The sequence below is a fragment of the Sinocyclocheilus rhinocerous genome, unplaced genomic scaffold (genome assembly GCF_001515625.1).
Source record: "Sinocyclocheilus rhinocerous isolate Xijiao unplaced genomic scaffold, SAMN03320098_v1.1 scaffold1938, whole genome shotgun sequence".
Lineage (NCBI taxonomy): Eukaryota > Metazoa > Chordata > Actinopteri > Cypriniformes > Cyprinidae > Sinocyclocheilus > Sinocyclocheilus rhinocerous.
In genome coordinates, this window is record NW_015629065.1 from 1,449,906 (window position 1) to 1,457,153 (window position 7,248).

General features: G+C 36.1%; 1 pseudogene; it reads right to left on the bottom strand.

The window, feature by feature from the left end:
• Positions 1-1,267: 1,267 nt before the first annotated feature.
• The window catches only part of LOC107738732 (plasmolipin-like), a 9,144-nt pseudogene continuing 3,163 nt past the window's right edge, over positions 1,268-7,248 (bottom strand).

The window sequence follows — 7,248 nt, forward strand, 5'->3', positions numbered from 1 at the left end:
ATTCATTCATTGCTTAAAATGGCGGATTCAGGTGCGTTCCCGACGTCAACATAAAAAGTCAGAGGTATGGAAGCATTTTAGATTTCGCAAGCACGATGACAAAGATACTGTAGACAAGAACAAAGCTATATGCCAAACAGTTGATGGGCCCTTGACTTCCATAGTATGGAGAAAAATATATGGAAGTCAATGGGGACCAAAACAGTTTGGTTATCCATATTCTTCAAAATATCTTCTTTTGTGTTCAACAGAAGAAAAGAAATTCATACATGCATAAATGATGACAGAATTTTTATTTTTGGGTGAACTATCACCCAAAAGCCAGTATTAGTTTTCCTACACCGTTCATAGGCTTGCAGCCTCCATGTTACAGCTAATGCTGTGAGATTTTATGTTTGTTTTATCTTAAACATAAAATAACCTGATCCTGTTTGATCAAGGCATGCGACTGTTCTGACTTGTCCAATTTTCAGCATCAGTTTTTCATCTTGCATCAAAATTCTGTCTATTCATTGTATACATTTGAAATATATAGTGGGGTTTTGTTTTATTGTACCCAAGTGTACCTAAAATAAAAAGTGTTTAATATACAGGTTTGTGGCTCTTAATTTCCTATTAATCAACCATTTGTAATCTTATGTTCACTGTTCATTTTTTATAAATATAGGATTTGTATTAAATCTACATTCATATAGTCAAATCGAATCGAGAATTGAAATCAAAAATCTACTACACTAACCATAGTTTAACCATGGTAGTTGTACAACTGTGGTTAAACAAATGGTAATCAATACGCCAAAAAAAAAAAAAAAAACAGTCAATTTTAATTTTGTTGGGGTAATTTTATTGCTGTCTGTGCTACTTGCACGTTTCTTTGTTTGTGTTGTGAGCATTTGCAGCACGTGCTGTCAAACTGATTAAGATGTTTTCTTAATTTGCTGGTGCTTTTTCTATTTGCATATGCAGCGCATCGAGCTCTCTCGGCCACCGTAAACATACAATAAAAACAGTAATACTGCAAAATGTTATTGCAATCTAAAATAGTGTTTCTAGGTGCTGATAGCCTAGTGGGCAGTGTGCCGACATGCAGCGCCATTGCGCTTCGGGCATGCCGAGTCCCGGTTTGCGGACTTTTCCCAATCCCGTATCAGCATTTTTTTTTAATCTAAAATCTTTTGTAAGATTATAAATGTATTTACTGTCACTTTTGATCAATTCAATGCATCCTTGCTGAGTAAAATAGTTAATTTCATTCTTTAAAAAAAAATCTTACTGACCCCACCCACGCCTGCTGCACATAAGCATACACACAATGTCCATGTTATAAACCATCAAGCAATTATGCTGGGCACCATTATACAGAAGGGTTGTTGGACGTTCCTGAAGAGGATTTTCAGCAGTGCCAAATAATCTGAGTAATATCACCTTCGAAGTGTCCTCACATAGTGACTGAGAATGTTAATCAGAGGATGGTCTACACAGGCACTGTACTTGCCGCTGCATTTTGCCCTTCACCCCTCCAGTCCAAATAGGCAAAGTAGCTGCTAGCTCCGTATAACAGAGTCACCACTATGGCAAAGAACTGAAAGAAAAGAAGAACGATAAAAATGACAAAAATGTATACAGACCTTACATATAGCACTCATGTATACGAAGTATGGAGTTCCCAAAATAAGATATTTTTTTAAATGTCTGTCTGTGTGTGTTTTCATACAATAAACATTAATGGGGTTCAGTGTTGTTTTGGACTCCAATGACATTCATTGTATATGCAAAAACAGTTAAAACAGTCTTCAGAATAAAGAAAGTCATACAAATTTTAATTTATGCGTGAATTGTCCCTTTAAGAACTTAGGAACGTAATCCTTAATACAAGTTAAACAACAGATAAATGATTTCAGGGCATAAAACTGTTTTACAGGAAAGTATATAAATAGCCATTGAGCAGATATGTAGATTTAAAGGGGTCCTATTATGTTCTTTTACAAAGTATTGATTATGTTTTGGGGGTGTACTAGAACATGCTCTCATGCTTGGTGGTTCGAAAAACGCATTATTTTTCACATAATTTACATTATTAAAATACCTTTCTCCCCAGGCTGGCACAAACGGCTCGATTAGTTCCGGCTTTGATGAAGGTCCGCCTTCCGAAAAACAAAATGTGTTGTGATTGGTTAGCTGTCCCAGTGCGTTGTGATTGGCGAACAGCTTAGACGGTGTTTCAGTACTGCCACGCCCCTTGCTCCGTCTTTCAACAAAAGCTTTTTGGGCGAATCCGGCAGGCACTGTACTCCTCATGTTGTGGACGCTGTCCTCAGTAAAATGCGCAGCCCACAAAAGCAAATTGGGGTTATAACGCTCAGGGACAGAGTAAAAAAATAAATAGCAACCACTGTTTCCTGACATCATCCGCTTTCGGATTGTAATAACTTCGAAACTTAAGCTGTTGACCTTTACACATGGAGGAGGTATAAACTGTGATTACACTCCTCCACTGAAAGCATTACAGGTTTGTCATGTGCTTGCCGCACAATTTCATGTGGACTCTGGCCGATGTGGTTTTTAAAGCCCTATAAAACACACATAGCACTCTACAACCTTGCTTTTGAACTTATCTGACAGTTTCACATTGTAACCATCTACTAAAAGCCTTTCATTTGATCTACAAAACTGTATTGAGTATTTTAGTATAATAATGCTTTAACCAGACAAGTGAAGGTAATGCTTCGTATTAGATGTTCTGGCTTAAAACATATTAATATTATTATTATTTTTAAGAAAGCCCTATCTACACTACCAACAAAAATTTGGAGCCAGTAAGATTTCTTAATGTTTTTGAGAAAAACATCCCGTGCTCACGAAGGTTCATTTATTTGATCAAAAATTCAGTCAAATCAGTAACATTATAAAATATTATCACAGTTTAAAATAAATATTTTCTATTTTAATATATTTTAAAATGTGATTTATTTCTGTGATGGAAAAGATCCAGACTTCAGTGTCACATGATTCTTCGGAAATCATTCCAGGGTTTGTACGGGTGCTTGAATTCCTTGAAAATGCTTGAATTTTAATGTAGTGTTTTCAAGGTTTGAAAAATGCTTGGATTTTGGATAAAGTGCTTGAAAATGCAGTTGCATTGGTTTAATAATAATTCACTTTCTTACTGAATAGTTCGTCAATTTTATTTTATTTATTTTTTTACATAAAATTTGCCTAAAACAGCTCCGCTCGAGTCTGCGCGTGTGGCTGTAGTGTTATCTTTATTAATGCACGCAGCGCGCCCTCTGATGGAGCAGAGCGGGAGATAAAAACATGTCGGGAGGTTGCCGCTTCAGTCAGCGATTGCTTTAAAACGACAAATATGGTTAAAACAAGAGCTAAATACTTGAGTAGCCTCCTGCTAAGTCTGTATTTCATGGAAGAGTCAGCGCTTTCGAGCCATATAAAAGGTAGGGGTGTGCCGATCTGTTATTTAGTATCGGTATCGCTCCGATACTGCCACTTTCTACTGGATCGGGGTATCGGTCAGACGAGACCGATCCAAATCCGATATTGTGCGTATACTATTCTGTGTTATTGTTAAGCCCCACGAAAGGCACAAAAATATTATAAAGCACCATAAAGTTTCCGTGCACTATATTTCAAGTGTTCTGAGGCAGTTCCATAGTTTAATGTGAGGTAGATGAATATTTAAGTCTTTAAATTCAAGTTCACGTAAACTCTTCTCTCCGCTGCGGCTGTCTGTCATCCTCCATTCAGCATTCAAACTGCGTGTCGCGTTCGGTTACGACAGTCAAGACGACGAAACTCTCTCTAGGATGATACAATGTTCCTATTATTATACTTGATGTATAATAGAGATATTTAGTTTATTGCTGAGTTTAGTGCTAATTCTAAAGCATGTTACTTTCTACCGGGTGTCTGTTAGATCACTACACTGGAGTAGAGAGCACTATGAATTGTTCTTCACACGCACAGGAACTGAAATTTAAAACTGTTAAAAGAAAAGGCTCAATAAACTATCGCACAGATTTAATACACTACGCATCAATATCTCTTCCCTTTGTGCTTTGAACTTTTCTATCTGGAGCGCTGCGCTGTGACTCCGTGTTGATTCAAGCGCATCATTCTGCGCACAGGATGCGCATAAGCGCTTTGTGCCGCTCTGTATTGGAGCCTTTCATGTTATAATACTTTTGCGCAATGAAAAACCTAGTTTATAGTATTTTTCTCATAGATTATGATTATATATTTTTACATTTATTTTTCTTTATAATGAAGTTGTCTAGTTGATTGTGTGTAATACACAAAAGAGTGATGATCAGGTCAACACACAGAGGTATATAAAAAAATTTTTTTTTAAATGCTGGTATCGGTATTGTCCGATACTCAGAACTTTTGGTATCGGATCAGGATCGGTTCTGAAAAAATGGTATCGGGCCACCCCTAATAAACAGTAAACAAAAATGCCCCTGCTTAGTTAAACTAAATCTTTTAAGACTGTCGCGATCAAAGTGAAATGTGAAAATGAATGAAGTGTTTATTGCGGCATATGTTTAGATCTGCTCAATGCATAAAATTTCTTTATGCACGTTTTTCCCCAGCGTTGAGCATTATAACAAATCACACACGTTTGTGTTGGGCGTCCAACACAAAATCCACAAAACGCTAGTTGTGTTCAGTCAAAGAGTCCAAGTTCTTTGGTTCAGTTCATGCGTTCACTGAATGCATTTTGCACTCTCTCGAATACTGTTATCATAAACAACAGTGCAGAAACGATGTAAACAAGAAATTCATTTCGTGGTTTAGACAGCGAGATTCAGTGAGCTCATGCTAGACTGAAATCATCCGCTTCAGTGATTTGAAACGTTTGTTACTCGTTTTCTGTATGTTTTAATCCCAAATTGAATAACCATTTTGTTTTTCATGCTACTAAAATAACCAATGTGAAGAATGTCATGAATATGACGTGTCGTTTCCCCCACACAAAAATGTAATTGACATTAATTGTCATTGCCACTTCAAATTTAAGGACATAAAAAGACTTAAATGCCTTAAACGGTACAAGAAAAGACTTTATTATAATTTCAAGATGTCTTAAAACTTAAGGACAGAAAGGCAAGAATCATGATATGACTTAATGTGATGATTAAACTTCATAAGGGTATGATTTCATTGAGTAAACAAACAAAAAATTGTCAAAACGTGGCGTGGGTGTTTTGATATGAAAATATCTTTGAAGGAAACCGCCTGCCCTCAGAAAAGTTTTGATGGCATTTTAATTTCATCCTGCCTGCGTATAATGTCTGATAATTTAGCGTTAATGAGCGCAGTCGTTTTTTTTTATAGTCGTTGCTGGGGAAACTGTTTTGTGTCATTCCAAATGCACCACCTGCTGGCAATTTGCTGTTTTTGTTCAGAACAATGCAAAAATCGCTAATGTGCCTTCAAAAATCCAAAACGATTTTTATCTTTAAATTAAGATAACTTATAGCTACTTTTGACTAATCCCTTTTCTTAAAGGGGTCATATGATGTTGCTAAAAAGAACATTATTTTGTGTATTTGGTGTAATGAAATGTGTTTATGCGGTTTAAGGTTCAAAAAACACATTATTTTCCACATACTAAATTGAAATCGCATCATGTGACCCCTTTAAAAATAGTTTGAAGGCTGAAATGTGAGGTTTATCACAATATAAAACTTTATTTATTTGTGAAAAAAAACCTGTTTTTGAACTGCAAATCATGTTTTTTACAGTCATTTTATGGTACCAGTCATTAATGTTACCATAGACATTGCCCGCCTTAAATTTTATTTTAAAAATACTGCAGATACCCAGTAAATTCTTTACTTTTTAAAATGTATAATTTATATACTGTATGTTGGCTATTTATATTAGGCAATGATATATGCAATCCAGACAGGTGGTTTTGAATAGCACAATAAAATCTGATTTAAAGTGAAGAGCTCAAGTATGTAAACATGTATTTTACCACAGTTGTAAAGTGCTGGAAAATCTTGAAAATGCACCTTGAAAGTGCTTGAATTTTACTTTGGAAAAAGTGTAAGAACCCTGTCATTCTAATATGCTGATTTGGTGCTCAAGAAACATTTATTATTACTATCCAATTTTAAAAGTTGCTTAAGCTGCTGCTTAATATATTTTGTGGAAACCATGATACACATTTTTCATGATTCTTTGAGTATCAATTTCTTTTAAAATAATTGTACTGCTCCCGAACTTTTAAATGGTAGTTTAAATATTTGTTAGGTAGTAATTGAGAGTGTTGCTAACATCTGAATCACCTGATCTGGGTGGGCAGTGTGACACCATTCTGTTATCAGCGTGTTTCACAGATAAGCCTGACTTTACTTTAGAAATGAGGTAGGATGGACACACCTCGTTCAGCTCATAGCATTTGTGAATGTGTGTGTAGTGTGTGTTCAAGACATGTTTTCACTCACTGCAGAAGCTCCCAGATGACCATGCCAGAGATACCACTGGGATGGGACAGATACTGCATCAGCCAAAAAGGCAGTTATGTATAGAACAGCTGCGACTACATAGAACACCATGAGCTACATGGAGGAAAGGAAGACAGGATTGCAAACTTGATTTAACTGACAAAGTCACAAATAATAGAAGCTATCTCCTCCATTAGAGGAGTAAGTGTCTCACCACTAAAGGCTAGGGCACGCTGATAAGGGGTAGACGCTGATAAAACCTTAACAGCACAACAAACAGGGCAATGCTGAGGAGCCACAGCGTCATGCTGACAAACATCACCCAACCATAAGCAGGATACGAGGTGTAGCTGGTGCTGGCGATCAGCGACCACACCAGTAATCCAACAAACTAGACAGAAAATGGAGATGATCATATGTTAAACATCAATGACAAAATATAGCCACTTGAAAATTCTGTTATCATTTGCTCAACCTCATGTTGTTCCAAATCTGTACAACTTTGTTCCTCTCTTTTGCATAACTTGAAAGAAGATATTATGAAAGGACTAGGGTTGGGTATCGTTTAAATTTTATCGATTCCGATTCTTATCGATTCCTAGTTTCGATTCCAATAAGATAAAAAATCCAATGTATAAAAATTAAGTCAAACATTTAGATGTCAAACATTTATTCTGTCTTTTTACAAAGCATTCTGTTGCAGCTGAATAACACAAGCAAAAATCAGCAGCCTACAGAACACTGCAAGAGGAATTTTGCCTACGCTTTAAAAAAAAAA